Consider the following 19,973-nt stretch of genomic DNA (forward strand, 5'->3'; position numbering starts at 1 on the left):
GCAGATGAAAAGCATTTCCTTTTTCTTTCCCTGCTTCAAAAAGCATTTCCCTTTTCTTCCTGCCACAAAAAAGGAGCTGCATCTGGAGTAGTAATACTATTGTCACACTGATGACTGTCTTAGCCAATCTAAAGGGGGGGGGTGGATTTCTTCCCTCCTTTTTGGTATTCCAGGCAATTTCATTCACAGATGTGAGGCTGAGCACATCAGCACCACCCTTTTTCAAAAATCCATGCAGAATTAAATGCCAAAGAGAGATCTCTGTGTCTTTCTTCAAAGGGGCGAATGGCTGACCTGCTGGCCATCTCTAAACGCCCGGGCCTTTGTTCCAAGATGAGCCCCCTTCCCAACTAAGGATGAAGGAGGGAGGGAGGGAGAGAGAGAGTCCCTCTTCCCCACCCTGCTCTGCGCGCATGCGCTAGACGAAGACAAAGGAATAGGTAATTACAGGAGAAGGTTCCATTCATTTTTCTCCTGCAGTACTGCAAAGGGAGAAAGCCTGGGTGGGTGTGTTTCCTTCCTCAATCCCCTTGCCTTTCTTCTTAGCAGATGGGGGCTGAGGGCCCATGCTCTGAAGGAATAGCCATCATTGGGAGTGGCGATGGTCCTGTTAGCAAGGCTGGAAAACCGCTATCTCAATGCAGGAGGAGGTGGAGCAGGGTGTGGAAGGAGGAGGAGGGAGGGAGCCACACTGCAGGAGCTACACACAGAGAGATACACACATACACACACACAGTATGGCTACATTTGCTTGGCACTGAAGAGAGGAGAGGCTGAGATGAGGAGGCGCATCTACAAGGCTGAGACCATGCTACACATGCTATCTATCCATCCAGCTATCTATATGTCTATATATCACACACAGATCCATTGCACATTTCGCCATGTGTCTGTAGCTAATGTGGGAGATTACGGCTCCTTCCACACAGCAATATAAAATCCCACATTATCTGCTTTGAATTGGGTTATATGGCAGTATAACCCAATTCAACTCAGTTCAAAGCAGATATTGTGGGTTATCTTCCTTCATATTCTTGTTTATATGGATATGGAAGGGTCCTACAACCCCTGTTGTCTTTCATTCATTCATTCTATCATGTTCCCTTATTAAACCATCTGCCTTTTTCTCCCCCATACAATTGCCCAAGGAAGGACTCAACCATGTCAGAAAAAAATGGGTGGCAACAAGCATCCCTTTGCTGGGAGGAAGGCGATTGAATCATCTTCTTTTGCTTCCCATCCTCAAATTGTATTAAGAGCGCAGAGCAAATGATGCTTGCCCTCTTTTTTCAACAAAGCTCCACAGGTAATGATGGAGGAGATCGAATCCCTTCCCGTTTCCGAAGTCAGATCTTCTCCCTCCATCTTCCCTCCTCCTCCTCCTTTTCTTCTTCCTCCTCCTCATCCCCCTCCCCTCTTCCTCCTTCCCATGATTTCAACATGGATGCAGTCCTCCCCCCTTCCAAGACCCAGATGCCTGCCTCCGATCATTTTATTCCCTCCTAAAGAAGGATCAGTCTCCAATAGTACTGTGGTGTGTGTGTCTCTATGTGGACATATGTACATACACCACCTTCCCTACATATATTACACACATCCCTATCCACGCCTATTTGCACAGAGCACATCCCGCAGATCTTTGCTTTCCTCCCTATTTTTCCCACCATTAAAACATGTCTAAAACAGAACATCTGGACCCTTACTTAGGGCGGGTCCCCTCAAGATCCTTCTACTGTCGCTTCTTTAGAGAGGGAAATGGGAACTCTTCCTCCTCCACACATATTAAATACATCGAGACAACAGTGATAAATTCCTGCTCACACACACTTGTATTAAACATTTCATTGGAAATCTTCCCCCTCCAGACACACAGATAGCCATTAAATGCTTTGAGATAGACACACAATTGGAGATCTTTTCCCTCCAATCCCACACAGATATTGTTTCAAGATGTGTCTCCCCTTCCATACACATCTATTAAATGTTTCAAAAAGAAAAAGAAAAAGATAATCGGAAATCTGAACCGCCTCCACACACACCCATTTATTATACACACATTCAGTATTTTCAAAAGGCTCCCTTCAGACACATGTACCCATGAAATATATTTCAACATCAGAGATCACTAGAAACCTTTTCCCTATATATCTATCCCTAGATAGATAGATATAGAGCTATTAAATGTTTTTTAAAGATCATCGAAAATCTTAACCCCTTCCACACACACCCATTGGTTATACACCCATTCAGTGTTTCACACACATATACCCATGAAATATTTCAACATCAGAGATCATTTCCTCCCCCACCCCCATATATATGCCGAGGAAGGCAGGAAATAAGGGGTTATCTCCCCTCTCTCCACACACACATATGTGAAATGTTGCACACCCATGTACGCCCATTGAGTGTTCCAAGAAGAAAGGGACAATTGGAAGTCTCTCATAGAGATCCATGCAATGTTTCAAGAGAAAGAGAGATTTGGACATCTTTTCTTTCCACAGGCACTAAACATGCATGTGTATATATAATATATAGAGGGGGGGGGATATATAGATATATAGTCTGAAGAGAAAGGATCTCCAACCACCTATAGATACAGTTTGAAGAGAAAGGATCTCCAACCACCTCTATAGATACAGTTTGAAGAGAAAGGATCTCCAACCACCTCTATAGATACAGTTTGAAGAGAAAGGATCTTCAACCACTTCTATATAGATAGATATAGTCTGAAGAGAAAGGATCTCCAACCACCTCTCTCTACATATTGTGTGAAGAGAAAGGTTCTCCAACCACCTATAGATATAGTGTGAAGAGAACGGATCTCCAACCATCTATCTCTGTATATAGAGTGTGAGAGAAAGGATCTCCAACAATTTCTCTCTATATAGATATATGGTGTGAAGAGAAAGGATCTCCAACCATCTATAGATTGATAGATGGTTCTCCAAACCACCTATATAGATAGATATAGTGTGAAAAGCAAGGCTCCAACCATCTCTCTCTATATAGATATATAGTGTGAAGAGAAAGGATCTCCAACCATTTCTCTCTATATAGATATATGGTGTGAAGAGAAAGGATCTCAAACCATCTATCTCTCTCTATATATAGTGTGAGAGAAAGGATCTCCAGCCATCTCTCTCTATATAGATATATAGTGTGAAGAGAAAGGATCTCCAACCACCTCTCTCTCTCTCTCTCTCTATATATATATATATAGTGTGAAGAGAAAGGATCTCCAACCACCTATAGATATAGATAGTGTGAAGAAAAAGGATCTCCAACCATTTCTCTCTATATAGATATATGGTGTGAAGAGAAAGGATCTACAACCATCTATAGATATAGATAGATGTTTCTCCAAACCACCTATAGAGATATAGTGTGAAGAGAAAGGATCTCCAACCATCTATAGATATGGATAGATGGTTCTCCAAACCACCTATATAGATAGATATAGTGTGAAGAGAAGGATCCCCAACCACCTATAGATATAAATAGTCTGAAGAGAAAGGTTCTCCAACCACCTCTATAGATATAGTTTGAAGAGAAAGGATCTCCAACCACCTATACATAGACACAGATGAAATGTGGGAACTCTCCCCCTTTCTCTCATTGACACACACACACATATATGCACACCATTAAGTGTTTCAAGACAAGTAAGTACTGTAAATCCTCCCCCTACACCCATTGAATATTTGGGATCCCATCAACGTGAGACCAAGGGAATCAGATGTGGGGGACAATACACCCATATGGAGCCCAGGGATTAGAGATGGGGCGAAAGAGAGGGAAGGGGGGTGCCTCTTACTGTCTTGCTTCGCTCCTGCCGCCCCCTTTGTGCCCGTGGGGCTGTCGCGTGGGGTGGTGGTCACACAGAGAGAGAGAGAGGAGAGGGTCCCCGGCTTGCTTGCTGCTCGCTGCTGCTGCCGCCCAAGTGAGTGGGTGGCCAGAGCTGGCCCTGCGTGGCTGGGGAGTGGAGCGAGTGGCGCTTCTGCTGGAGCCGGCTGATTGGAGCAAGCCAGCAACGCCGCCGCTAGTGCTGCTGCCGCCGCTGCATTTCTCTCCCACTCCCCTCCGCCCTCCCCTCCCTCCTCCCGCTGGGTGACAAGCCTGGGGGCCGTTCGAAAGCCGCGCATGCGCCCTGCGGAATTCGTCCCCCCTCCCGCTCTTTTCTTTAGCACCCTCACTCCTCCTCTAGGGGGCGCCTCCAGCCCGCCGCGTTAAATACCATAGCCTTGGCCCGCTCTGAGGAGAGTCCGTTGTGGGAAGGTGGGCGCCAGATGCTCTTCCCACCTGAAGGTGGAGGAAAATACTGGAATTTCCCCTCAGTTTTTCACTTTGACTCCTTCTCAGGGCGCTTTTGGATCTCTATTGTGGAAGAGGCATGGCTTGGGAGTGGAAATACTCCTGAGAGGCTTTCAGATTGTTTGTTTCTTTCACTGGCAAAGGAAAACCATCCTGGGAAGCTTGGGATATACAAGATTCTTGGGAAGCTTGTCTGCCTCCCTGCAAATACTGCCTTTTTCTGAGACTTTTTGAAAGCCCACTGCTTTTCAACCAGAAGCTACAGGAGGGCGAGAAAGGGACAAAGCCTCCCTCCCAGGATTTCTTGTCGACTTGGTCAGGGCAGCAGCTCATTCTTTCGCTCATAGAGGTTTCCCCTCTCAATCGTCGCAAATCCTGAATCCGAAACGTGCAGGCAATCATCTCCTTTCCCCAGATTTGCGCCCAGCGCGCGCGCTCCCAGGGTCCAGCCTTATTCGTTGTTCTCTGGCGCCCTCTAGTGCCCAAAGAGCGGTAGCGCGGGACGTGCTTTTTCAGTAGCCCTTATCCGTGAGCAGGTTTTCATAGACCTGTCAGCAGCCTATGATACTGTGAACCACCGCCTCCTCCTGAGAAAAATGTATAATATCACAAAGGACTACCACCTCACCCGCCTCATAGGAAACCTGCTACAAAACAGGAGCTTTTTTGTTGAATTCCAGGGCTAGATGGCGGAAACAGAAAAACGGGGGAGCGTGCTTGCTCCATCCATGTTCAACATCTACACAAATGACCAGCCACTACCAAAAGGGACAGAGAGTTTCATCTATGCTGATGATCATGCCATTACTGCTCAAGCAGAGAGCTTTGAGATGAAGGGCTAGAAGGCATGATCATCAAGTTTGCAGACGACACCAAATTGGGAGGGATAGCCAATAGTCCAGAGGACAGGAGCAGAATTCAAAACGATCTTGACAGATTAGAGAGATGGGCCAAAACTAACAAAATGAAGTTCAACAGGGACAAATGCAAGATACTCCACTTTGGCAGAAAAAATGAAATGCAGAGATACAGAATGGGTGACGCCTGGCTCGAGAGCAGTACGTGTGAAAAAGATCTTGGAGTCCTCGTGGACAACAAGTTAAACATGAGCCAACAATGTGATGTGGCGGCAAAAAAAGCCAATGGGATTTTGGCCTCCATCAATAGGAGCATAGTGTCTAGATCTAAGGAAGTAATGCTACCCCTCTATTCTGCTTTGGTTAGACCACATCTGGAATATTGTGTCCAATTCTGGGCACCACAATTCAAGAGAGATATTGACAAGCTGGAATGTGTCCAGAGGAGGGCGACTAAAATGATCAAGGGTCTGGAGAACAAGCCCTATGAGGAGCGGCTTAGGGAACTGGGCATGTTTAGCCTGAAGAAGAGAAGGCTGAGAGGGGATATGATAGCCATGTATAAATATGTGAGAGGAAGCCACAGGGAGGAGGGAGCAAGCTTGTTTTCTGCTTCCTTAGAGACTAGGACGCGGAACAATGGCTTCAAACTACAAGAGAGCAGATTCCATCTGAACATTAGGAAGAACTTCCTGACTGTGAGAGCCGTTCAGCAGTGGAACTCTCTGCCCCGGAGTGTGGTGGAGGCTCCTTCTTTGGAAGCTTTTAAGCAGAGGCTGGATGGCCATTTGTCAGGGGTGATTTGAATGCAATATTCCTGCTTCTTGGCAGGGGGTTGGACTGGATGGCCCATGAGGTCTCTTCCAACTCTTTGATTCTATGATTCTATGGTAGAACAGAAGCTTTCCCAAGCTCTAGGTGCTCTTACTGCCTACTACAGGGAAAATCAGCTGATCCCCAACCCATCTAAAACACAGACATGTGCCTTTCATCGCAAGAACAGACAAGCATCCCGAGCTCTGAGGATAACCTGGGAAGGAATCCCACTGGAGCATTGCAGCGCACCCAAATACCTGGGAGTCACTCTGGACCGTGTTCTTACCTACAATAAGCACTGCCTGAACATCAAGGAAAAAGTGGGTGCTAGAAACAAAATCATACGAAAGCTGACTGGCACAACCTGGGGATCACAACCAAATACAGTGAAGACATCTGCCCTTGCACTATGCTACTCTGCTGCTGAGTATGCATGCCTAGTGTGGAAAAACATCTCACCACACTAAAACAGTGGATGTGGCTCTTCTTGCAGCAACACCAGAAACACTCCAAGTGGCCAGATACTGGTCAAAGGACATTTAATCAACTACCAAACTCACAAATTTTGTATTTTTCTGGGTTTTTTTGCTTTGTTCTGTTAGAAATGTAATATAATTGATTGGTTGCACTGACACGATAAATAAATAAAAATCACAACCCAAGAAGTAGGAGCCCCCAGTGGCGCAGTGGGTTAAACCCCTCTGCAGGCAGGACTGAAGACCGACAGGTTGCAGGTTCGAATCCGGGGAGAGGTGGATGAGCTCCCTCTATCAGCTCCAGCTCCTCATGCGGGGACATGAGAGAAGCCTCCCACAAGGATGATAAAAAACATCAAATCATCCAGGCGTCCCCTGGGCAACGTCCTTGCAGACGGCCAATTCTCTCACACCAGGGTGGTTCTATACAGACACTACAATATAGTTCAAGGCTGGCTCAAGAGTGGGGTGTTCAGAAAATGCACAACAATCACTCGCCACATGACACAAATCAAGCCTCAAACAGAACCTTTAAAAAGAACTCACCAGACAGTCTGGAACAAGCCAAATGATGTGTTGCAGCCAATCAGCATATTTTCTATGCAGGTCTCAAAACCGGGACCAGAAAACACAGAGCGCTTGTCATTAATAGCTCTGAAGTACTTTTAAAATGCCAAAACACTGCTGTCTAGAAGGTAAACAATTACACTCCTGAGAGAGGAAACCACAGCATTCCCATAGGAACATGCACTTTCCTCTTCTTTGTTCTCATTTCCGGTGCTCTGCCATGATCCAGTGTGGATACCAAATGGACAAGGAGATGCACATGTCAGCAGTCCGGCTGTCTAGCTGCTACAGTTCCTGGGTTCAGTTCTGATCTGCATTCAGTGGATACTGGAGCCACCGTCCCAATCCCAATCCCAAACTGTTTTCTGGGGTAGTTGGGTTTTAATTCACATCCAAACTGGATGATTGTGTTTGTGTGAAACCACCCTTGAGGAAATTTGGCAGAGAAGGCTAAAGACCATCTAAAACTACAACTCTCCCAATTCCATATTCTTGAACCATGGCAGCTAAAGCAGTATCAAACTGCATTCATTATGTAGTGCAGATGCACGCTAACTCAACGTACCTGTAGAGCAGCATTTCTCAATCTGGGGGTCGGGATCCCCGGAGGGGGTTGTGAGGGGGGTTTCAGAGGGGTCACCAAAGACCATCAGAAAACACATATTTCTGATGTCTTGGGAACCCCTTTGGCAGCAACTACAACTTCCAAATGACAAAATCAATCCCTTCCACCCCAACTCACCAGTATTCAAATTTGGGTATATCAGGTATTTGTGCCAAATTTGGTCCAGATCCATAATTGTTTGGGTTCACACTGCTGTCTGGAGGTAAGTGAACTACATCTCCCCTAAATCACTGTCAATTCCTCCAAAATCCCTTCAGTGTTTTCTGTTGATCATGGGAGTTCTGTGTGGGAAGTTTGACCCAATTCTATCATTGGTGGGGTTCAAGGGGCTCTTTGATTGAAGTTGAACTATAAATCCCAGCAACTACAATTCCCAAATATCAAGGTCTATTTCCCCCAAACTCCACCAGTGTTCACATTTGGGCATATTGAATATCTGTGCCAAGTTTGGTCCAGATACATCATTGTTTAAGTCCACAGTGCTCTCTGGATGTAGGTGAATTACAGGTCTCAAGGTCAATGCCCACCAAACCCTTCCAGATACTGATGGGAGTTCTATGTGCCAAGTTTGATTCAATTCCATCATTGGCGGAGTTCAGAATGCTCTTTGATTGTAAGCTAACTATAAATCCCAGCAACTACAACTCCCAAAAGACAAAATCAATCCCACCCACCCCCCAACCCCACCAGTATTCAAATTGGGGAGTATAGGGTAAATGTGCCCAATTTGGTCCAGTGAATGAAAATACATCCTGCATATCAGATATTTACATTACAATTCATAACAGTAGCAAAATTACAGTTATGAAGTAGCAACAAAAATAGTTTTATGGTTGGGGGTCACCACAACTGTATTAAGGGCTTGCAGCATTAAGAAGGTTGAGAGCCACTGCTGTAGAGGGATCTTGGTCTCTTTTGCTACTGCACCAAATCTTGCTGTCATCTCAAATGAGCATACCATCTGAGCCACAGTACAATAGTTTCAGATTGGTCATTCTAGCTTCTAGAAAGAGTTCAGGCTCCATGTACTCTAATATTCATTTATTGGTCATTTTGGCCATCCACAATACTCATAGTTTTCCAGCACTGAGTTGATTCTCTTCGGTTGAGCTATCACATTAAAGAGGAGATAATATCCAAACATATGTGACTAATCTAATATTGATTAATGTGTTCTAAGAATCTAGGGTATTTGTTTCTCTTGGCTAGTAAGTATTATACCCAGAATACGCACACACTCAAATCTTTCTGCATCTTTATAACATTGATTAAAACATATACTTTTTAAAAATAGCTATGTCTTTGTACTTTGTATTCTTCATAACGAATCTTCCCGCAAGTGAATATACATATGAAATACTCAGAGGGGCTTTGTTTACACAGCATATTTACTCAAAAATAAGTTGCACTTTGTTCCGTGAGAGTTACTCCCTGGTAAGTAAACAATTTAAGATCCTCTTCATGTTTGCTTAAAAATCCCATTGTGTTCAGTAGAGGACTTACTCCCAGGTAAGTTTGGTTTTGAGGCACAATGCAGATCCTAACAGAGGTTCAGCCGAAACCAAGAAGGATTTGTTTTGGTGGCTGACGTCAATGGGCTGAGAGAAAGTTGACATGTTACACACAGATTCCATACACTGAAGATAAGGCACCTGGAAAGAAGACAAAACACCCATGAATACTTTCATATCAGAAAGGAGAAGGCAGATAGCAGAGCTGGAACAAATTGTTCACTTGAGATTCACAGATACAGACTTACATATGCACTTACTTGAAAATTTACTCAGGTTTCCAACATAAGGTTTGTTAGCTGTGAAGTGTTTCACAAGTACTGACTTTGTTGTGTGACCTTAAGTAATTTCCAATTTATGGTGGCCCACTAAGGGGGTTTTCTTGACAACATTTGTTCAGAAGGGGTTTTCCTTTGCCTTCTTCTGAGCAGCATAGCCTCATATAATCCAGTTCAAAGTAGTTAATGTGCATTCTGAAACTGGATTATATAGCAGTGCAAATCCAGTTTGAGACTAAGAACATGTGACTTGCTCAAGGTGACTTCCGTGACTAAATGGGTATTCCAATCCTGGTCTCCAGAGTCATAATCAAAACCTCAACCTGGTACATCATTCTCTAAGTATTTACTTAACCTCTAGTACATAGATCCAAGTTGAAAACTACACTCGCCCCTCCACATTTGTGAATTTGACTATCCACATATTTTAACATACTCTCTAGTAATCTCTGTATCCTCCAAGAGAAGTCCATGGTCAACTTATGCTGGATGATCTAGAAATAACACTTTTCTAGGCATTTTGTAGAGTCTAGCACGATTCTAGATTCAACTTCGGGAAGAAATTGTCCATAGAGCTGTTCTGGAGGACGAAGAAATTCCTAGAGAGATGTTCTCAGGTTGAAGAAAGGGTGTGTGTGTTTAATTTATGCTTTCTCCAATGTTGTGGTGGTCCTGTATGCCAAACTTTAGTGAATGTAGAGGACTAACTGTAATGGTTTGGGCCTTGCCTCTCTTCATGACTACACCTCCCACCTCCCCACCCCCCCCCCACCCCCATGAACCTGCATGAGCATTAACACCTGCCAAAGAGGCTCTCTTCTCGGTCCCACCACCATCACAAGTGTGATTGGTGGGGACAGGGATAGGGCTTTCTCGGTGGTGGCCGCCTGGCTCTGGAATGCCCTCCCCAGGGAGGCCCCCACACTGTCCTCCTTCCATAGGGATCTGAAGACTTGGATGTTTAAGCAAGCTTTTGAGAACATCTAGTCCCTAGTAGTTTATGCAATAATGACATAGCACTGCTCTTCTTCCCATGTCCTTGTTCCATGGCTACAATTTTGCACTATCCCACTCCCTTGTCTTTTTGTTTACAATCTGGCCATGTTCTTCAGTTGCTTGTCACCATAGGTTATTGTATACTGTTTTTAATTGTTGTTTTATATGCCATATGTTTTTATTTTGTTATACAGTACTTGTATTCATTTATTATATGTTCTGTTTTAGGCACTTTGTGCCATTTGTAAGCTGCCCTGAATCCCCTCGGGGAGATGTAGGCAGGGTACAAGAACAGAGGAGTTGTAGTAGTTGTTGTTATTATTATTATTATTATTATTATTATTATTATTATTATTATATACATAACAAGATTAGTACACAGCAAACAAGATCACTATGCTGGCTTTTGTATTTGATCACACGTTGGACATTTCCGAAATGTGTAGGACTGTGTGATGTATCCGCAAAGAATGCATGCAGCTCCGAGTAGGGTGGCCTTTTGCAGCTGACAGATGATAATTTTGTCAGTGACGATTATTTTTAAGTTCTGATCTTTAGGCACTGCACCCAATGTGTCAATCACCACTGGGACCACCTTTACTGGCTTGTGCCAGAGTCTTTGCAGTTCTATCTTTAAATCCTCATATTGTGTAAGCTTTTCCAGTTGCTTCTCATCAATCCTGCTGTTGGCTGGGATTGCAACATCAATGATCCATACTTGCTTTTCCCCCCCCACAATTGCGAGGTCAGGAGTATTGTGCTCCAAAACTCTGACAATCTGAATACAGAAGTCCCAGAGTAGTTTGATGTGTTCATTTTCTGTCACTTTTTCAGGCTTGTGATCTCACCAGTTCTTTCTTGCAAGCAGATGGTATTTGTGGCATAAGTTCCAATGGAGCTTCTGAGCAACTGTGTTATGACTCTACTTGTAGTCTGTCCACGCGATCTTGCAACAGCTGAGGATGTGATCTATCGTTTTGTCTGCTTCGTAAAAGACTTATTATTATTATTATTATTATTATTATTATTATTATTATTATTATTATTATTTGAAACACAGCAAGATGAGTCCACAGCAGACAAGATCACTCTGCTGGTTGTATTGGATCACACATCGGACACTCCCCAAGTGTCTAAGACCGTGTGATGTATCAGCGAATAATGCATTCAGATCTCAGTAAGGTGGCCTTCTGCAGCTGGCAGATGGTAATTTTGTCAGCGCCTATTGTGTTTAAGTGCAGGCCAAAATCTTTAGGCACTGCAGACAGTGTGCTGATCATCACTGGGACCACCTTTACTGGCTTGTGCCAGAGTCGTTGCAGTTCAATCTTTAAATCCTCATATCATGTCAGCTTTTCCATTTGTTTCTCTTCAATCCTGCTGTTGCCTGGGATTGCAACATGGACAATCCATACTTTGTTTTTTAACATGATTGTGAGGTCAGGAGTATTGTCCTCTGTCTGTCTGAATTCGGAAGTCCTAGAGGAGTTTGTCATGTTCATTTTCTGTAACTTTTTCCGGCTTGTGATCCCACCAGTTCTTTGATGCAGGCAGATGGTATTTGTGGCACAAGTTCCAAAGAATCATCTGAGCAATGGTGTTATGCCTCTGCTTGTAGTCTGTCTGCGTGATCTTCTTTCAGCAGCTGAGGATATGATCTATTGTTTCATCTGCTTCCTTGCAGAGTCTGCATTTGGGATCTGTCATTGACTTTTCAATTCTGGCTTCGATGGCATTTGTTCTAATGGCTTGTTCTTGGGCTGTTGTTGTTGTTGTTATGGAAGAAAATCTCTTTTCAAAGATCTCTCTATCAACTCCATTATTTCAATTTACACTTAAAAACACACAAAAAACACAAATAAGGAAAAACAATGATTGCATATGTAAACATGGATACATACTTATGCATGCATGCATGGATAAACAGAGACATACTTAAACAACAATCACATATCGAACTACAAAACTTACTTCTCTAATTACATGTAATTCACAACTACAAACATATACACTGTGTGTATATATATGCGTGTGTGTATGTGTATAGACACACACACATATATACAAATATATATTCTAAAAGAGGATTTCTTTTTTATATTATAACTATATATATGTGTGTATATATTAGTTTTAAAAGAGGCTTTCTTTTTGTTGGTTTTATTGCAATTTAATATTTTTTCTCCCACCTTATCTACAACAAATTGTTTACTTCTGTTTGTTTTTACATGGACATATAACAGATTGAAAGAGTGGCAAAGCTTTTCGGTGTCGTTTAAAATGGGTCCACATGTTAATTCAATCCCATGACCACCAAGCATGTTACACTAAAAGCAGATCAGGTGGCAGCAGGTTTGGAGGGGATTTATGGCAAGAAGAATGCAGCTCAGATTTGCTGGGGAAAATAAACAATTAGGAAGCTTACGTTTCTCATTTGTAATAAGCCTGCTAGACAAGTTCCAGTTGCCAAAAACTATGCCAATAAAGCAATATGCAGCTAATTAAGACTGTAATAAAATAAATTCTGTAATGAAGAACCACCGTTCTGCAAAAGTGCATGTAATAAACATGCAAAATAAATATATCCTGATACAAACACATCCATCTCCATTCTGATAATTCTTTTTTTAAAAAGAAATTAGAATCCAACATGTCATATTGTTCCCAAAAATTCACCCATACTTAAGTAACTGGCCCCGCTCTCCATTTTCCCGATGGAGACAACAAGCCAGGAACGGCGTGATTGGAATATAGATCCATTCATTGCTATGGAAACGAGAGACAAAGCCTGCATCGGGATTAAGAAATGCAAATCCACCAGAATGTGGCCTGTGCGTTCTTTATTAAGCTGTCCCTACATGGGCTGTAAAAGAGCCATAATATGTTTTATGTACAGCTAAATGGCTGGTATGAATTGCTAAGAGGTTAACTCCAGTGTTCAAATTATTGTAAATCAGTGCTTAATGTCATTTATTTGTTTCTGCTTGTCACCAAACAACAGTTAACAGCCTTATAAAATCTTCTCGGAAGTGCCCTGAACATATACAGCTAATACACTATTGTTCAGCCCTTCTCAATACATTTCAGAGAAGGATTTTCCCCCTTTATCCTCGCAGCCATAGTTATTACATTTCCTCTGAACATCAACTACTTTTTCCTTTGAAAATTAACTGTTTTTAAATTGGTTTTAGAACTGGGTTGCTGTGAGATTTCTGGGCTGTATGGCCATACTCCAGAAGCATTCTCTCCTGACGTTTTGCCCACGTCTATGGCAGGCATCTTCAGAGGTTGAGGGGTCTATGGGAAACTAGGCATGTGAGGTTTATATATCTGTGGAATGTCCAGGGTGGGAGAAAGAACTCTGCTTGAGGCAAGCGTGAATGTCACAAATGGCCACCTTGATTAACATTGAATGGCCTTGCAGCTTCAAAGCCTGGCTGATTTCTGAGTTCTGGTTTCAGAACTGTGGTCTAAACATAGAAACACAAATTGGTACCACCCCTACCATTTGGCAGTGTGAAGGAGCGATCACAAGCAATGGATATTGGCCATCAAAAAAGCAGAAAACTATTATTGTTATTACAATATTCCAATAAATTCCAAAATTTAAAAATTTCCAAAATTTAAAATTGTCCACATGGATGGCTAAAGTAGTGACACCTTTGCTTTTTGATGGTTTGATGTACACAAAAGTTTCTGCATGCACAACATTATTAAAATATTATATAAATACATTCAGGTTATAAGGTGAATCATGAATGAAACATCATGTTTAGATTTAGGTCCTATTTTCAAAATATCTTATTGTGTATATATACAATACACCAGTATTCCAAAATATATATACCAGTATTCCAAAATTTTAAAAATTCCAAACACAAAAAACTAGAACTCATAGGGGTTGTAGCTTTACAAGGTCTTCAGCCTTTTCTGCTAAAATTTGTTGGTGTCTCACCAAACTACAATTCTCATTATTCGAGAGCATTGAGCCATGGCAGTTAAAGTGATATCAAAATCCATTATTTGTACAATGTGGGCAGGCCCATAGCCAGAAAAAAAAGACATTCGGGAGGGGTTGAAACTTTTTTTTTTAGCTAATCATGAAAAGTAGGTCCATAACACAAAATCATTTAAATTCTATGACATATTCTATATTTTTATATAGACTCAATTAAATCAAATTTCTATTTTAGCTGCAAAGTTTCAAGTCTAAAAAAACCCTGAAAATTGCTCTTAATTGATAGTTTAGTGGTTACAAAAGAATACCACAGTGCCTGTTGGAAACACTTGAAAACTGTGTCAATACAGTGGGTTGTTGTAGGTTTTTTCAGGCTATATGGCCATGTTCTAGAGGCATTCTCTCCTGACGTTTCACCTGCATCTATGGCAAGCATCCATACACTTTGACAGAAATCAGGCTCCCTCGATAAACTTTGGTGGACACTCAAGAGTGCAAGTCCAGTCAGGCTTTCTTGCCCCATTGTGTATCTTATGTATGTTTTCAAACGTTTAAGAGTTGAAAACAACCTTTCATTTGTAACTGTTGACACTGGTACTGTTGTAGAAATCTGAAGAGGTTTCTTCCCAGTTGGAGAAAAAAACCTGTCTATCACAGGCAAGATATGTTTCCAGTGCATTTGATGGTTTTTCTGCAGGTGTAATCTTTTCCTATATTCTACACCACAGGTCAAACGCTTCCATCAGCATGTCAGTATTTTGAAGGCATTCATTGCAAAGTTCTGTGCACTTATTCAAGTCAGATTTTAAATGGCCACATTTAACAGGAAGGAACACTTGCAGTTCCTGAACTACTTCCCTGTGCTTGTAACCTGTCTTGAAGCTGACTGCAGAAAAAGTCCAGAAATTGGATGTACACATTAAGCCTAAAATATTCCATTGGTGTTGGTGAAGTTGCTTGGATGTTGGTGAAGTTGCTTGGATGACTTGTAAGTCTGCCTTGAATAGATGTGAGGAATCCTAACTTTGCCACCCATAGACTCCACCACTGATCTTGCTGTGCCAAAGATCTCCTGAAATTCTTTCAAAAATTCTATGTGCATCTCCCTAGCTTTTTCTAAGAGACTGTTGAAATGCTGCAGACTACAGAAAATGTCCATATCTGCTCTTTGTAAGGTTTTACTAAGCTGACAGGATGGTGACAGAAGCTTTCTTAGGATGTATATGTTTGGTGGGACGTCCTGACATAGATGACAATGTCCTGACAGAATGCGATATTCAACAGAAGTGAGTGGTCTTGATGTCCCGATGGAATTTGACCATCCTGACAGAGGTAGGATGTCCTGACAGGAGGGGACAGTCCCGAAAGGTTCCAACAGAGGTGGGAAGTCCTGACTGAGATGGGATGTCCCAATGTAGCTGGACCATCCCAATAAAGGTGGGATGTCCTGATGTCCAAGATGGGATGTTATAACAAAGTCAGACCAATACTAAGTCTACGTGTTATTATGGATACGGAACATCCCAATGGAGGGGGTCCATCACATCTCTGACTTTGTATCACTAAGTAGGCATGACGTCCCAATGGAGTTGGAATGTCCTGACAACAATGGGTTTCCTGACAGAGGTGGGACATCCCAATGGAGGTGACACATGAATGCAAAAGCAGGTTATGACTCCATTTGTGCATACATTTATTTTAAAAGTTAAAACATTTATACGTTACTTTTTCTCCCAGGAGTTGATTCTGGGCTAGCCACAATAACCATTTATTAATCAAAAGCTCACAGAATCATCTTCTCAATTTATAAAATAAACAGTAGACACAAATATATGAAAACTCTCAAGTGGAACATCTGTAAAACTGATACACATTTATTCAATTACTCGTGCTTTTTAGAAATTTCTCTCTATGCATTTCTAGATCCTCCATCAAGATTCTTTTGTATACCTGGGCTGAAAGCCTTCAGTTCAATAGCATAGCTATTATCCATTGTTTGGCATGAACCTCATCAGATGGCCCTTTGTAAAGCAGGGGACAGCAGGGGAAATTGTGGAGCAGCATAGGGAAACATCTCATGATGTTCTCTACGGTTGAGGACTGTAGTGTCCCTTCCCACTATGTAGTGTCACTCACTTCCTATTTGGCTCCTCTGACTATTTTTTATGAGAAGTCAGGTATACATCCAAATCCTCTGGGCCCTTCTACTGCAACGCTGCCAACATGGAGCCCCACCGAGTCCTTCCGGAAATAACTGTGGGCTCCGGAGGACTCTGTGTCAACACAGAGAGAAATGGGGAGAAGACACTTCTCTCCCTGCATGTGATGAAATTATATATTCACACAAAGCCCAGGAATGTATCCCCATAGGTCTGGCGTGGACTCTACAAAATGAATAAGCAAGCAGTGGCAGAACATTTTCCTAGGCAAAATCTTTGTTCCATTTGTTCTTGACACTGTATATCCCCAGCACATTTAGAAAACGCTATTAAGAGGGAATTGGAAAGAAATATCTTCAAGTGAGCAAGTGCAGGTCAAGATATAGCTCCTATCCACATATGCTGTGTTATTTACATCAAACATCTCTTGCTTTATAAGAAATCAATGGCAACTCAGTTCGGCATGCACTGCCATATCTAGCTTGCCAAAAAGACACAGGGAATCCCATATTATCAGTCACGCTAGCCCTGTATCAATTTAAATTGTTCAGTACCAATCATAATTCAGAATTTCAGGTGCGGCTCTAAATGTATCATGCAGTCTTGCCAGATAAAACCTCTAGAGGCCACCATTGGGTTATCCTAATTGGGTTAGAATGAAGAAGTGTACAGTCAGTCTTCCATATCTGTAGATTCTGCATCAACAAATTCAACCATTTAATCCTGGCATTTACTGTATATACTCAAGTATAAGCCTAGTTTTTCAGCCCTTGTTTTAGGCTGAAGAAGTCCCCCTCGGCTTATATTCGAGTCAAGGTCGTGTCGTGTCAGGAGCAACTGCTCCTGTTGTCAAGTCAAGGTTATTTATTATTTTACTCTGTCTTTATTATTATTATTATTATTATTATTATTATTATTATTATTGCATTTATTATTTTATTCTATTTATTACTATTATAATTATCATTTTACTTTATTATTACATTTATTATTTTATTTTATCAGTGCTATCATTAAATATATTCTTTTACTCTATGGTTGTTATTATTCCACTCTATTATTATTCCATTTATTAGTTTACTGTCCTTATTATTACTGGAAGGATACGTAAGCACATTTATATTGAAGAAGGTTAGGGTAGTCTTATCTTAAATTACAATTTTATATAAATATTCAAAAACATTTAACCTACTGATGCCTCAATTAGATGCCTCAATTAATGTAATTTTATTGGTATCTATTTTCATTTTGAAATGTACCAGTAGCTTCTGAATTTCTCACCCTCGGCTTATTCTTGAGTCAATCCGTTTTCCCAGTTTTTGTGGTAAAATTAAGTGACTCGGCTTATATTCGGGTCGGCTTATACTCGAGTATATACGGTAATACAAGGGACACCACTTCATTATACCATTGTATATAGTCACAGATTTTGCATCCATGGTGGCGTGGGTGGGTCCCGGAGCCCAATTCCATGGATATCAAGGGCCCACTGTAGTCAATTCAGCTGTCACATGAATGTATGAGTCTCCATCAGAGGCGGCCCTAGGTAATTTTCAACTGTAAGCAAACAGTATTTTGGCGCCCCCCCCCCCCAACCAATCATTTCTGTTCATCGTGGGAGTTCTGTGTGCCATATTTGATTCAATTCCATCATTGGTGGAGTTCAGAATGCTCTTTGATTGTAGGTGAACTATACATCCCAGTAACTACAACTCGCATACGTCAAGGTCTATTTTCCCCCAAGAGCTCCTCAAGAGCGCCCCTGGGCAAAATCAACTATACTGCAAAGGCTTACTTTGCGTAATGGGTTTGCCGCCCCTGGTCTCCATTTATGTAAACATAAAGGAAAGTAAAGGAAAAGGTTTTTCTGAAACTGGCAGTCATTTCCATGCATGTTAAAGGAAGGAGGAGAAACAGATATACTTACTGTTGATGAACAATCATCCAAAACAGGAAAAGATGTAATCGTAAAGGAAGTGGGATAGACACTTGCCAACTTTTTTGCTTCCTTAAGTAGCAGCTAGCCCCTTAGCATGTAAATGTTTGGTACAGCATACTTTTCCTTAAATAGCTACTCGTTCTGGTTCTTTAACAGATACAGGTTGAACATCCCTTATCCAGAATTCCAAAATCTGAAATAGTCCAACATCCAAAATTGTCCACATGGGTGACTGAGACAGTGACAAAAATGATAGTTTTTTGGTCATTCGATATACACAAACTTTGTTTCATGCAAAAAAAATAATCAGTGAAACAGTTATAAAATTACCTTCAGGCTATGTGCATAAGGTGTATATAAACAAATGGATTTTGTATTTAGACTTGGCCTCATTTCCAAAATAAATAATTGTGTTTGTATGTGCAAACACAAGTTTTCCAAAGGCACACAAAACATTTGAGGGGAGAACCTATTTCTGTCTTTCTGCACATATAGAAAATGATTTCCTGAAAAAAAGAGTTCCTTCTGTGTCTGAAAGCTCTTGAAAGCAATTCAGAACACTATTTCTCCCCAATGATCTGAATCACATGGAGTACATCCATGGAGGAAAGAGCCTCTTGTTTTCAGAAAATCATTTTCTGCATGAGAGAGTGAAGGGAATAGGTGAGGAGATGATAGTGAAATCATGCTCCTTCACTTCATGTATTTTTTCTTCTCATTTTATAATGCCTAACTAAGACCCTGCCATGCAAATATACAATTGTGGAGTTTGTTTCCAAAAGTTATCAAATCCATCTGAGCAAATTTTACAGGAATTAAAAAGTTCTGAGAATATGCATTGTTTTGCTATGAAATGCAATTATTCCAAGCCCTGTTTTGATGTGTACATCATATTCTACTCCTAGCCCACAGTGTGGTATAACTCTTTTTTTTATTTTCTTGAATTTTGTACCCTTTGGAAACAAACTTTACAATCATGGCACCATGATTTAACATTAATCTGTCATAGTTTCATCCAGGGAATGAAAGGACCAAGGCTTTGACATCTCTGGCCCATCCTCTGTTTGGATATCAGCCAGCACGTCAATGTCTTAAATCAATAAACAGCTTCCTAAGATCTACAGAGATACTTGCAGGAACACCTCAGCAAGCAAGAGTCCAAAAGTGGCAGGCCAAAACCCAGAACCTCAATGAGTGGCTGATCTGGAAGGCGTTGAACAGACTGAGATCTTATACCACGAGATGCAGAGCCAATCTTAATAAATGGAGTTCTAAAGTGGAGTCCATGAAATGTGAGTGTGGAGAAGAGCAAACCACAGACCACTTACTACAATGCAACCCTGCTATGTGCACAATGGAGGACCTTCAATGGAGGTACTCTAAGTGGCCAGAAATTAGAGTGGGTTCATTCTCTAGCATGAGGAAGTATAATTTGGTAATTTGGGCCTATAAAGCCCTAAACGAATTACCCCAATTG

At 41.6% G+C, this 19,973-nt stretch overlaps 1 protein-coding gene across 1 annotated transcript in view; it reads right to left on the reverse strand.

Annotated features, from left to right (window-relative positions):
• Nucleotides 1-4,075, reverse strand: part of BASP1 (brain abundant membrane attached signal protein 1) — a 102,429-nt gene extending 98,354 nt beyond the window's left edge. Inside the window, exon 1 of the mRNA XM_060774680.2 lies at nt 3,818-4,075. The gene's annotated coding sequence lies outside the window, so the exon portion shown is untranslated. The remainder of the gene's footprint in view (nt 1-3,817) is intronic.
• Nucleotides 4,076-19,973: the final 15,898 nt, after the last annotated feature.

Source organism: Anolis sagrei, chromosome 4 (assembly GCF_037176765.1).
Source record: "Anolis sagrei isolate rAnoSag1 chromosome 4, rAnoSag1.mat, whole genome shotgun sequence".
Classification (NCBI taxonomy): Eukaryota; Metazoa; Chordata; class Lepidosauria; order Squamata; family Dactyloidae; genus Anolis; species Anolis sagrei.